This window comes from Monomorium pharaonis, chromosome 1 (assembly GCF_013373865.1).
Source record: "Monomorium pharaonis isolate MP-MQ-018 chromosome 1, ASM1337386v2, whole genome shotgun sequence".
Lineage (NCBI taxonomy): Eukaryota > Metazoa > Arthropoda > Insecta > Hymenoptera > Formicidae > Monomorium > Monomorium pharaonis.
In genome coordinates, this window is record NC_050467.1 from 28,803,141 (window position 1) to 28,818,112 (window position 14,972).

Here is a 14,972-nt window from a genome sequence, read left to right on the forward strand (position 1 = left end):
GCAGACATCCAGCAGGAAACCTTGGACCCATGCAGGGCACGAGAGAATGACTGGTCTCTTGCAGCCAAAATTGTGAGGCCCGACAGGGTCAAAAGGGCTGTAGGAGGTTTCAAGCCCTTCAAGTCGGCTGGACCGGACCGGGTCTTCCCGGCCCTTCTTCAGGAGGGGCTGGAACAGATCACGGGGCCGCTCACGCGGACAATGAGGGCTTGTTTGGCCCTGGGCTATACGCCCAGAGCTTGGAGACAGGCGAGAGTTGTGTTCATCCCCAAGGCGGGAAGAACGGGATACAGCTCCGCCAAGGATTTTCGTCCAATCAGCCTGACGTCCTTTCTTCTAAAGACGTTGGAAAGGCTGGTGGATATTTACATACGGGATGTGGTTCTGCTGCGGCATCCGCTGCACGCGAACCAGCATGCGTATCGTACGGGGTATTCCACCGAAACGGCGCTTCACTCTGCTGTATCGTTCATCGAGGAGCAATTGGAGAAGAAGGGTTACGCGGTGGGCACCTTCCTAGATATTGAAGGTGCTTTTAACAACACACCGCATGAGGTGGTATGTGAAGAGGCTGCTCGCAGAGGTGTGCCGGAGAAGATTGTGGAGTGGATCAAAGGCATGCTCAAGCGGCAGGTAACGGCCTCACTGGGAACGGTGAGTGTCAGTGGCTGGGTGGAGAGAGGGTGCCCTCAGGGAGGGGTTCTTTCTCCACTCTTGTGGTGTCTGGTGGCAGATACACCTGGTGGCAGTGTTCTGCTCGGAACACTGAACGAGAGGGGGATTCTTACATTGGGATATGCGGATGACCTGGCTATCCTAGTACGAGGCCCCTTCTTGGAAACACTTCTGGAGCTCACGCAGGGAGCATTGGAGGTAGTCGAGGAGTGGTGTGGCAGGACCGGTTTGTCGGTAAACCCACTGAAGACCGGGCTTGTGGTATTCACTCGCAAGTACAAGGTAGGTCCGGTGGAAGGGCCAGTCCTTGGAGGAACGAGATTAGTCCCAACCGGGACGGCTAAATATCTGGGAGTAATCCTAGATAGGAAGCTGGCTTGGAGGGAACATCTTGAGAACCGATGTAAGAGTGTATGCTCTTACTTATGGATATGCAGGAGGACATTCGGACAGACATGGGGTCTGAAACCGAGGATAGTCCACTGGATTTACACGGCGATACTCAGACCCAGGCTGCTATACGCATCTGTCGTGTGGTGGCCGAGGGTGCTGAAGAAAACCGCCGCGTCAGCGCTGGAGCATATCAGGGCTCTGGTTTTGAGAGGGGCCTTGGGAGCTATGCGGACCACGCCGGTGGCGGCGATGGGCATGCTGCTGGGCATCGAGCCCCTCGATCGGGTAGTAGTGGCGGCGGCGGCAGTGGCGGCCTACCGCCTGAGGTGCGAATCAAGGTGGAGGGCGGGAGCCCTGCACACAAGATTCCCTGAAGGAATTCTATCGGGCCCCATTTTTGCGATGGGGCAAGATAGAAGGCCAGTAACTCGTACCCTTGAAAGAAGGTACAAGATAAGCTTTCCCAAGCGCTGGGAGTGGGACGGCTCCAAGGGACCGGTTCCTCGGGATGGGGACGTCTGGTTCACGGACGGCTCCAGAACGAGCACGGGCTCTGGAGCTGGGCTCTACTGCCAGCGCGATAGAACAAGAATGGTCGTTCCGCTTAGCGAACACGCAACGGTATTTCAGGCGGAAGTGGTAGCTATCATGAGATGTGCCCAGAACCTACTGGAGCTCGGTAGGGTGGGAGGGCGCATCAGAATTTGCTCGGACAGTCAGGCAGCGCTCAAAGCGCTGGAAGGTCCGAGATTTAACTCGCGGTTGGTCTGGGATTGTAAAATTGTACTAGACGAACTGGCGAAGAATAATGACGTTGGTCTAGTATGGGTCCCCGGGCATTCGGGGATCGAGGGCAACGAAATAGCCGACTTGCTTGCCAAGGAGGCAGCAGAAACAAGGTTGGTGGGACCGGAGCCGGCTGTTGGGATCTCCTTCTGCCTGGGCAGGAGGAGGATCGGGAGCTGGCTCCGGGACCAGCACCTTGAGCACTGGAGGAAAGTTACGGGGGTCAAATGCAGACAGGCCGGAGCCTTGCTGGGAGACTGTCCCGGTGAGGACCTGGCCAGAAGCATGAGATCCCTAAATAGGAGGGACGCCAGGCTGGCGACGCAATTGCTCACGGGCCATGGCGACCTTAATTATCACCTGTATAAGCTGGGCAGTAGCGATACGCCCGACTGCAGGTGGTGTGGCGAAGAAGAGGAGACTAGTCTCCATATTCTTGGGAACTGCCCAGTATTGGTCGGACCAAGAGCACGCCTGCTGGGCTCAGGCATTCTGGAACCGGATCAGGTGGGACAGCTGCCCTTGGAGGATCTTCTCCGCTTCTGGAAGGAAGCGGGGCCCCGCTAAGGGCGGCTGACAACGGGGAGATACAATGGACTCTGTCTGAGTGTCAGAGGCGGGACCCATTTGAGGACTGCCCCCCGAACTCATTATTATTATTATTATTATTATTATTATACATATACAGAAATATGTATGCACAGATACATTGAAGTAAAATACATTTTTACTTCTAACTAATCATAAAACACAAGAAAAAACCGTCTAACTGATACTTTCATTTCAGTTAAAAAACAGCTGATACTTTTAATTACAGGAAACCTACATCATGTAGATTTCCTCGTGATGAGACCTGTTAGTTCAAGATTTATGCAATTATTTTAATTGTGATTGCGATCTTTATATGAAACTCATTAACGACAACCTAAATATAATTAAAGTTTTTATTTCTATTTTGTACTTTTTGAAATAATCTTTAAAAATGCGTTTTACGTTCTAAATCAAATTTGTGACTGATTAGCTGAATTTTGTTTCTTGCAATATCTTTGATATAAATAAATCAAATAATATTTTTTTAGGATAAAAAAATGTAAATAATATTTTGTAATATTAGTGGAATAGGCCTACTGGGGACACCACTTTAAAAAGAACGCGTCAACAATAGTACCTCAAGGGTGATGTGGAAATCTATTGGTATAACATTTAGTGCTTTAGTATAAAATATAATTATAATAAATAAAAATTTTAATTTATTTATATAATTTATCTTTTAAAAATAAGTTAATATTTTATATATTATTTAATATATATTTAGTATATATTTTAAGTTTTTAAATTTATTTATTACCTTTATTGTAAAATTCACTTTAGGCTATTTACTAATATTTTTTTTTTTGGAATATATTCTTTTTTTAATAAGTTGTTAGTAGCAAGAGCTTCGTTACAATAAAAAAAGCAATTAATAAAAATTGTATTAACTTAAAAATTCTCCATATTACCAATAAAAGTAGCATTATAAGTTTAAAAGATTAAAATAAACAAAAATAATTATTTAGTATTTTTAGTGTTAAAAAAGCGCACGCATGGTTTATTTAATACAATATTTCATATATGCGCGCGCGCGCGCGCGTGTGTGTGTGTGTGATATTTTTATATATGTAGTATTACAAAGTAAGGTGTGCGTGCAATTTTTTCTACTTAACACTATATATAATTATAAAGTAATTACTTTTTAATTTTTTAACTTATAGTGCTATTTTTATTTCAAAAAGAAGATAAATATGTATTGTATTTTTAATTACATCATAATTTTAACTACATCATAATTACAATAAAAGACGCGACACTGTCTTGCGCCTAATGCAGATCCTTTTTAAATGAGTCAAGTTGTTTTTTTTTAACACATAATTAAATAAATATATAAATACATGTAATATATAATCTATATATAATAAAGTCTAATATATAATTTATAAAATTATATGAATTTCTAATCGTTGGTCTTTAAATATAATTATATGAGCGAACGGAAAGATATAACGCGACAATAATATGAGAACGAGCGAAAAAGTAATACGAGCGAGCGAGACAATAACGAGAACCAAGAGAGCGAGCAAGACGATAACAGGAACGAGCAAGATGAGAATAACAGCATGGAAAGAAGACTCGAGAATCGAGATCGAGTCTTCCTCGCCTCGCATGTTGTTATACCTCTCTCATTCGCTCCTATTACTGTCTTGCTCGCTCTCATCTGAACTGTGGCATCGCCGGACGCCGATCGCGTTCGGACGACCGCAGTGTTACAGCGGCAGTCGCAAGGGAAACATCGTAAGTATTTCGACCTTTTTCAACTTTGATGATACATCATTTTTATATGTTGGTTGTTTTTAATTATTGTTTTTAGTTCTTTCAAATTTGTAATCTTATTTTGTACTTTATTATTAAAAAAGATGGCAACGACAAAGACGTCGACGTCGATGGTGGTGGCATCGACATCGACGACGTCGACGGTGGCAGCGACGGCGCCGACGGCGGAGACATCGACGATGGCAGAGACGGCTGCGCCCGACTCATTCACGTTAAATGTAAGTGTTTAACTTTTAATTAATTGAATAATTAACAAATATGAAGTTTTTAATTTGTTTTTATAATGTATAAGTATGGTTTCATAAGAAAAATTCATATAATTTTAAAATACGATTTTTAAATATGTATATTAACATTATTATTTAAAAATACATTTGAAGATAATTATCAATTAATTACGATTAGTGTTTTATAGATTTTCATAGCTCTTATATATTCTCTCCATACTTTTACAGATTTTATAAATTTTAATATTAACTAGTCCTAAATTATTTAAATATATCAAAATTTAATAGAAAATTATAAAAATTACGTTAAATATATTTGCGAATAACTGCAAGCATTTTATCAACAGCATGTTTTATAATAAATATTTTTATTATAAATATTTCAGACCAAACAACTGGGAGAATAATAAGGGAAGTTATTTTTGCTCCTGGAAGAGGTAGAAGAGGACAAGGTGGAAGAGGACAAACCATAAATTACAACTTTTATAAAACTTGCATAAAACTTATATTAATAAATATAAATATTTTTTATTCTAAATATCACAAATAACTTAATCATTTAATCCTTGTGCATAGTAGAAAATATAGATGTTAGGAATAATGTAGGTAAAAGGGGGGGGGGTTTAGTGGGTGCAAGCCCCACACTACCCCACTGGACGGCCGGTGGATGTGCGGTAGGCATTTTCCCCTCCCTAGTAAAAAAAAAACCGCTACATTTTTATTTTGTGGCAAGAATAAGGTCACAGTAAATTTGATTCGATCCTCGAGCATTCTTCCGCATGTGTTACTTTTTTTCATCTCATTTTTATTACGAGATAAATATTTTTTTAATTACATCATAATTAAAAGATGCGACAGTGTCTTACGCCTAATCCAGAAAGACACGCGAGATTCTTTTTAAACGAGTTAAGTTTTTTTTTAAACATATATAATATAAATATATAATTTAATAAATATATAATCGTATATATATAATAAAGTGTAAGATATAATTCATCGACAATTATATGAGAACGAGCGAGAAAGTAATGAGAGCGAGCGAGACGATTACAAGACTTAGGAGAGCGAACGAAACAGTAATAGAAACGAGCGAGATGAGAATAATAAGCATGGAAAGAAGGATTGAGGCTCGAGCGGCCCGAGCTCGAGCCTTTTTCCCTCTCTTTGTTTGTTATTCTCATCTCGCCCCTTCCTATTACTGTCTCGCTCTCTCTCCAGGCTCTCTTGCTGTCATCTCCTTTGCTCTCATTACCTTCTCACTCACTCTCATATAGCTATCGCTTCCTGCACATTAGCACGGAACGCAACCGAAAAATTGTGGACGTAGCACGGAACACGACCGAAAAATTGTAGGCATTGCCTCGAGAATATGGGCATTGGCTAAGTAGTTCATACACACTTTGTCAGGGGGCGTCTTGTAGCAGAGGATCACCGGGATCACCCAAAAGCGGGCCGTGACACCTCTCATCCTTCTCTTTGACCATGCGCCATGAAACGGAACGCACCCTATATGTATCGTGAATTCGTGATTGGTAATCGAGTCCGCGCCGCCGCGTTGTGCCGCGTGTTGATCGAGTGACAGTTCGAGGTTAGAGACGTGTGCTGTGCGCGAGGTTAGTTGTGATTTTAGTTTTTATGCATAATTTGCATATTACATCGTGAATTTTATCGTGGAGGGAAATACGGCTGTGCCTAAATTTGAAGATTAGTATAACACTGTATTGTATAATCAGATAAGTTACACAAAATTTTTATTTTTTGTATGGAATAAGTATTTTGAGATAAGAGTAATACTTTGTGTTGTTTTATTTTTAGTTATTACAGAGAGGAAGAAACACTTGATTTGAACCGGAAGAAGAATAGGAAAAGAAAAGAGTGGATGAGTAAAATATTAAAGCTCGGAATTTACAGTGTGTGTTGCTGTTGATAAGATTTCACGGAGGTTTATCCCCTTTTAAATTGAGTGAACTATCATATAGAAAATTGACAGGGTAATTCATAAAATCAAAACCTCTATTAAGCTAGCAGAACCAAATCAGCAGAATCAAACCGGACCTATCAGATTATTTAGTACCCATTTTGTACTAATTTGTACCACTATTAATAATTTTGTACCCCGTGCCATTTCGAAAAAACCCGTGACACTGCCACCTTAATATTAAGCTGGCAAAACCACAATAAAAAAAAAAGAAAGAAAAAAACACCAAAGGCAGAAATGAAACAAACTGAATTTGTACTAATTTGTACCACTATTAATAATTTTGTACCCCGTGTCATTTCGAAAAAACTCGTGACACTGCCACCTCAATATTAAGCTGGCAAAACCACAACAAAAATAAAAAAAGATAAAGAAAACCAAAGGCAGGAATGAAACAAACTGAATTTGTACTAATTTGTACCATCAAAAAGAATTTAATATATTCATCCCTTATACTTGAAACAACCCCAAATTAAATATCCGTGTGAACTCGGCATCCGACTTTCATAAAAAAATTTTTTTAAATACGCATTTGATTGTATCCGGTTTGTACATGTTTATACCACCGACAGTTTTGTTTGTACCCCTAAAGGGATAATTGTATAGAATTTTTTAAACAGGTGTTGGTGTTATCTTCGTTAATTTTGAAAATATTTTAAATCTGAAAGCGGGAGCTATTTCGGAATCAATTGTACCCGTTTGTACCACCGTCAATTTCATTTGTACCCCTAAGGGGGTGATTGTACAGAATTTTTAAAATAGGGGTTGGTGCTATCTTCGCCAATTTTAAAGATGTTTCAAATCCGAAAGCGGGTGTTGTTTTGGAATCGATCGTACCCGTTTGTACCACCGTCAATTTCATTTGTACCTCTAAGGGGGTGATTGTATCAAATTGAATTGACATTGTGGCTCTCACTTAACATCTGGCAAACCAAAAATTGTCCATTTTTGCAGTTAATAACACAATGATATAAAAATATATCATTCGAATTTGATCCATCAGTTTTACATAATTTTTTTATAATGCTACCGATCTCATCGACAAATATACATGTATCATTTTTAACGGAATATTTTCTGTAAATGGTGATTAATTGGTGATTAGTCCAGTAATGGACAAAAATTGGATCTAATCCAATATTATGAATTATATTGTTTATGGATGTAGATTTTAAAATAGCTAATGCTTTAAGAGGATCCGTGTCTATGTAATTTGCCTTTAAAGACTCTGTTTTAGCTACATGCAATACTTTTTTGAAAATGTTTGAAAAACAGTCTGAAAAACATTTGCCGCCTTACGTTTCGCGGCGAAGCGACTCTGATGATAACATCAAGCTGCGGCGGTACGGCGCTTTGAGTAGCCGCCAAACGTAAGACGACAATTGTTTTTCAGAAGTCGATTTTTGAAAGACAAATGCCACTTTCGGAAAGCTTTTTTATATGTAAAAGCCGTGACCAACAATTGACTGTTCTTCAGTCTCGCGAAACTCTTCATAAGAGACAGTTCATCTCGAGCAGTTTACATTAAAGTGTCAATATGAATCCAGCACGCGGCAGACCGGGAAAAGTTGATCCGTTGAAAATAAAGAAAACAATATTAAAATACAAAAATATTATTAACAACAATAATAAAATTATATCGAAAACACATGATGTCTGGAAAGTCATAGCGCAAGAGCTAGAAAATAAAGTGACCACTAATAACTTATATGTGTTTACAATGTGTCGATATGGTGTCAAAAATGAGATTTTGAACAAAGATGCGTGCAAATGTATTTCCGCGAGCGAAAGTTTATTAAATGACTCGTTTAGTTGGGACGAAGGATCCATAAATTGCTCATCGGATGCTAATAAATACGATAAAAAACATATTGTTATTTCCCTGCTGAGAGAAGATTTTACAAACCTTTTGATTGAAAAAGTGTACAAGCGACAAATAAAAGGAAAAACGTTTTATCGTTTACGAAAGGTTCTGCAACCTGGTAAATGGCAAGAACTAATAACGAATAAGTTTTGGGAAGCCACGCACATGAAATGCGCTTTTCAATTAAAAAATCATTCTATTTCTACAGATGCAAAAACTGGTGTCATCAATGGTAAGATTGTGTTATGAATAACAGATAATTATAAAACTGAAAATTTTGTTACACACACGTATACATATACACATTTATATACATATACGTATATCACATATCGCCACAAACATATAAACTCCAAAACGACGTTTTTTTTTCTTTAGGTTTTTGTAGATGCGGTAGTACATTAAGATGTATTATAGAAGATACTGATTACTTTAGTGACTGTATACAATTAAATTGCACATACACACGAGGAAAAGGAAACTGCGGCAAAAGATACTTGAGAAATCCTATGAGAGCAGTCGTCGGCAAGGAATTGCAACACAAAGCAGTTCATGTATATCGTGCTGAAAAAGCGGATATGTTAATGACAGAGGGAAATCCAGAACCTCCTCATTTATACAGTTCGGCCGTTTTGCATGTAGCTAAAACAGAGTCTTTAAAGACAAATTACATAGACACGGATCCTCTTAAAGCATTAGCTATTTTAAAATCTACATCCATGAACAATATAATTCATAATATTGGATTAGATCCAATTTTTGTCCATTACTGGACTAATCACCAATTAAACATTTACAGAAAATATTCCGTTGAAAATGATGCATGTATATTTGTTGATGCAACTGGTAGCATTATAAAAAAATTATGTAAAGCTGATGGATCAAATTCGAAACATATATTTTTATATCATTGCGTTATTAACTGCAAAAATGGACAATTTTCGGTTTGCCAGATGTTAAGCGAGAGCCACAATGTCAATTCGATTCATTTTTGGCTAGCAGAATGGATACGTTCTGGTGCATCGGTGCCTAAAGAAGTAATATGCGATTCGTCCAGAGCGCTTTTAATCGCAATTATCCGCGCATTTACAGGATATCTGAATCTTGAAGATTATGCGGATGCATTTAGAAACTCCGATTTGCCCAAATGTTATGTTAGAATAGATGTCGCACATTTTATAAAATTATATTCTAAAACTTGCAAATTTTTAAATAAACGAATAAAGATTTTTTACCTAGGCGCAATGGGTCAATTGATACTTTGCAGAAACATAATAAATGCAAAAGAAATAAATCTATTTTTACAATAGCATTGTCCGAAACTGATGGAAATTAAAAAAATGGCCATTCAACGTATTGTGATCTAGAACGAATTAAATTAACAAATTTAATGACAGCGGGTAACGTAGATTTAGAGAGTCCCGACAACAACGACAGCGCTATATCTAAACTTGAAGATACAGACAATGAAACAAATACTTTCATTAATAATCCGTTTGAAAATTCTTGGAGTGCGTGGGGCAAACAGATTTTATATGAAGTTAAATCTTCAATTGCTTCAAACATTGGCGACAGAATCAATCCGCATTATTTTCCACAAATAGTTGAACGCCTGATAATTGATATTAAATTATTACCACTCTGGACGAATATCTACAAAGATCAATTCGGTTATGGTCGCGTACCTGCTTCTAGTGCATCGGTCGAAAGCGAATTTAATAAATTAAAATCTTTATTATTAAAAAATTGTCCATTAATGCGTATCGATTCCTTTATTCAGAAGCACATAAATTACTTGCGTGGAGAGTTAAAAATTGTCGACGCACAAAGCACTAACAATACAGTAGATGACACAACGGTATCATCTTCTGATTCGAGAAATATATTGTTAACTTCCACACCTGTAAAAGAATCTAAGAATTCTGACATTAATTTAACGTTAGATTCAAATAATTTATTCAGTCCTGCTACGGTGTCATCTGCTAATCTAAAAGATACATTGTTAACTTCCATACCTGTAAAACAATCTAACTCTGATGTTAAGTTAATGTTAGAATCAAATAATTTATGTCCTGCATGCAAGAATAATGATAAACCATCAGGTGCACATGTTTGTCATTTATACAAGAAATATGTACACGCATTACCTCAATGCTCCTTACCATTAAGAGATGTTGAAGAGGGCTATGGTCAACCACGCATATGTATAGCATGCAAAGATGATATGCAAAACGAAAAAAATATTTTTGCAAGCCGCGAAGTAGAGAATTGGCGTGGATTCGGACATATGAAATCGAGTAAAAGCGATGCATTATATCTTGGAAAAAATCCGCATAAAATAGCAGATGCTCTAAAATGTAAAAAAGCTGCAAAAATACCCATTATAAAAAACGGTAGTGATATTTCATTAAAATCATTAAAAATTCACAATGTCAACTATACTATCGCCAATACTTGCGCATTTGACAGTATTTTCCAAATACTACTTGCAGCAGGACATGACTTACATCATGTTTTTAAACATATGGAAGAAACAATAGACATAAATATATTCTTTAAATTAATTGTCCATACAGTAAAAAACGGAATCAGTCAATATATATACAAATTACGCGCACAGATTCTGTTAGATATATTTCCGATATCCGACACCGGTGGATGCAAATATGTCAATTGTGAGACAAATGTAGGCTATTTAGCTGGCATCTTATTTAAAGAAACTCCTAGTTTTAAAGAGACGTCCCAGTGCAATTTTGGTTGTCCGCCGCGATACAAAAAGTTGCCTGTAATTCAAATTCAAGAGACAAAAATTACGAATAGCACAAATTTTGACAAAATTGTCAAACAAAGCGTACTCTTGGAAGAGGAACATCCTTGCTGCACAGAACACTGTACTGGATTTGAGAAAACAACGTTATCTGAAACAGGCAAGTAATTTAAAATGTCCAACTAATTATTGACGTAAAATAAAGAAATAATTACAGTAGTATACCTTACGTTTAAGCCATCAAAAATAATCTTTACTTTTTAACTTTCCACGAGATGTTCATGCTGCGACTTTATTCCAAAGAAATATAAAAATAATTCTTCTTTTTTCGTTCGCATTAATTTTAGAAACATTATTTCATATTACAAAATAATTTTATTTGTTCTTCTTCCAGGAGATATTATTATTCTTGAAGTATTTACTACGGATAGAACAGTCAATCAAATAAAGCTGACTGATATTAACAAATTTTGCATAAATCCGCTGAATAAAATTACATATAAATTAATTGGAGTAGTTTCATACAAAAAACCTGTGGGAACAAGAAAAATCCAAATGGGCCACTACACGGCGATTTGTTCAAGAGCGGGAACATGGATCGAATACAATGATCTCGATAAAAAAGAAAGATACATTAAGGAGAATGCCAAAATAACACCAGCATTATTAATTTATGCCAAAGCAAGTGAAGTCGTAACTCACACGCACGCGTAAACGCAAACACACACAGACACACACACACAATTTTCTAGACACACAATCTTATATGTTTAAGTTTATATGTTTTGTACTATCTATTTTTATTATTAATAAATAAGTTTTCATTAATAAATTGCGATTTTATATTTATAAAGTATTAAATAACATATACGTCATATATTAATGTGTCGTTTCGTTTCACAAACATATACCCACAAGCACGCGCAAGTACGAATGTTAATTCGATATCTTTATGAGAATTATCAAAATCACTTATTCAAAATAAAAAAAAGGTTCCGCACAAAAACTGAAACTTTAGATTTCGATAGTACAAATTATTCCGCGTCGAGTGTGCAAGTAGCGATTGATTTCGCTGACAGGAAAGAGTACATACTTTATCCTTGAGCTTAATAGTACTGAATTTAATTCGGGATTATTTCAAGTAGAAAGGATGAATATATTAAGTTTTTTTTGATGGTACAAATTAGTAAAAATTCCGTTTGCTTCATTTCTGTCTTTGGTTTTCTTTTCCTTTCTTTTTTTTTATGGTTTTACTAGCTTCATATTAATGTGATAGCACCCGCTTTCGGATTCGAAACATCTACAAAATTGGCGAAGATAGCACCAACCCTATTTTAAAAATTCTGTACAATCACCCCCTTAGGTGTACAAATGAAATTGATGGTGGTACAAACGGATACAATTGATTCCGAAACAGCTCCCGCTTTCAGATTTAAAATATTTTCAAAATTAGCGAAGATAGCACCAACCCCTGTTTAAAAAATTCTATACAATTATCCCTTTAGGGGTACAAAACCGCCGGTATAAACGTGTACAAACCGGGTACAATCGAATGCGTATTTTAAAAAATTTTTTTATGAAAGTCGGATGCCGAGTTCACACGGATATTTAATTCGGGGTTGTTTCAAGTATAAGGGATAAATATATTAAATTCTTTTTGATGGTACAAATTAGTACAAATTCAGTTTGTTTCATTCCTGCCTTTGGTTTTCTTTATCTTTCTTTATTTTTGTTGTGGTTTTGCCAGCTTAATATTGAGGTGGCAGTGTCACGAGTTTTTTCGAAATGACACGGGGTACAAAATTATTAATAGTGGTACAAATTAGTACAAATTCAGTTTGTTTCATTTCTGCCTTTGGTGTTTTTTTCTTTCTTTTTTTTTTATTGTGGTTTTGCCAGCTTAATATTAAGGTGGCAGTGTCACGGGTTTTTTCGAAATGGCACGGGGTACAAAATTATTAATAGTGGTACAAATTAGTACAAAATGGGTACTAAATAATCTGATAGGTCCGGTTTGATTCTGCTGATTTGGTTCTGCTAGCTTAATAGAGGTAAAATCAAAAGAATATCAAAATAATATCAAAAGAATTATTTGAAGATGTACTTGTTAGTTTTTTAAGTATGCCATTATCTTATGGCAGGCCAGGTAAGAGAATAGTTACAAATGTTATATTTTTGTTTTAAAAAATATTGTATTGCAACTGTGTGGCTTTTAAATATATCGTACAACCATCTTTTTTAGATTTTGAAATAGGTGAAATATGTAAAATCTTGTTTCAAATTATTACAACATATTATATAGGCTAGTGTCACCTAATTATGTGCCAGCTTGTAATGAGAAATAAACGTGTGGCTCTTACGGGAAATTTCTCAAGTTTGTTAACTTTGTATGTGACAGCCTATGTTACTTAAAGGACATCATAGACCACATTCACAATAAAAGCCACACTTTTGTTTCCCTTATTACAAGCTGACACATGAATGTATGTTTCAAGAGCTTTAAATGAAACATGGACAAAACGGATTTATTATCAATAACTGTAAAAGAACAATAATCATAATTATAAACTTATAATTATAATTTAGCTACAAATAATAAATTTTTTTCATGTGATCTTTATGAATGTATGGAGAGAATTTTATTATTTATAATAAATTGTTTTGGAAACAACAAAGTATTTAAATACTTATTTTTTAGTTTTTCGATTTGATTAAAAGATCGGTATATTCTTGTGCCTTATCTATATATCCGGCTTGCATAGAATGTATAAGTTACTAGACTAAGGCTGGTATTCATAATCGAATTTTATTTAAAAATTGTCTCAAGCAATGTCTTAAGATGCTAATACGACTCTGTGATTGGCTGATGGCATCTTAAGAAAGTACTTAAGATGATCTTAAATATAAGATCCGACTATGAATACTAGCCAAAGACGTACAGATGATCCTTGGATATCCATATAAACATATCATCGACAATGCAGCCTGTGATCATGTAATCGGCAGGCCAGCTGGGTCACATAGTCTGTATTGTTTCAGACAAGATTTCATGCTTTTTACATATTTCAATACATTGTAAACGAATAAACCATTCACTTTATTCTATCTTTTTTTTAAACTACTTTATATTTGGTATCTTCGAGTAAATATATTCTGTTGACTACACTGTTATTTCCGACCTTTGATTCTAATTATATTATATAATACAATATTTAGAAAAAGAATTACATACACAAAGAAAGAGAGATAAAATACACAAATGCATATATATGTACATACATGCACATATGTATATGTACAGACATTACTACACAATGTTATTTCCCTCCCTCTCTCTCTCTCTTTCTCTCTCTCTCTCTCTCTCAATTTAACAATAATACTCTTTCTAGCACAATAATTATAATTTATTTACATGTTAAATAATGTTACTTTTCTTACTTTTTCTTATTTCTTAACTACTAACTTTCTCTCTCTCTCGCTCTCTCTCTCTCTCGCCACATATTCCAGACTCGTTCGTGCCAATGCATGGCTATCGTTTGATAAGGCGGGACCGTGTGGGGAGGGGAGGGGGGAGGGATTGGACTGTACGCGCGATCCAATCTACACATCCGGGTTCTTGGCTCGTCCCCCGACCAGTACTGTGCGCAGCCGGAATACCTGTTGCTGAGGGTCGCTGCTGCTGAGGGCGGGCCCCTCCTGCTGGCCTTGGTCTATCGCCCCCCAAAGCTCGGGCACCTGGCCATCTTCAGGGCCGAGTTTGAGAGGCTATATTCCTCCTTTGCTTCCGCTGCCGTGATCGGAGACTTCAATATAGACCTGAGCCGCAGTTCTTTTGATTCCGACACTCTTGTAGACTTCTGTGAGAGCAACCACCTCTTCAGGGTCCCTTTTTCCTCCACGCATCACACCGCATTC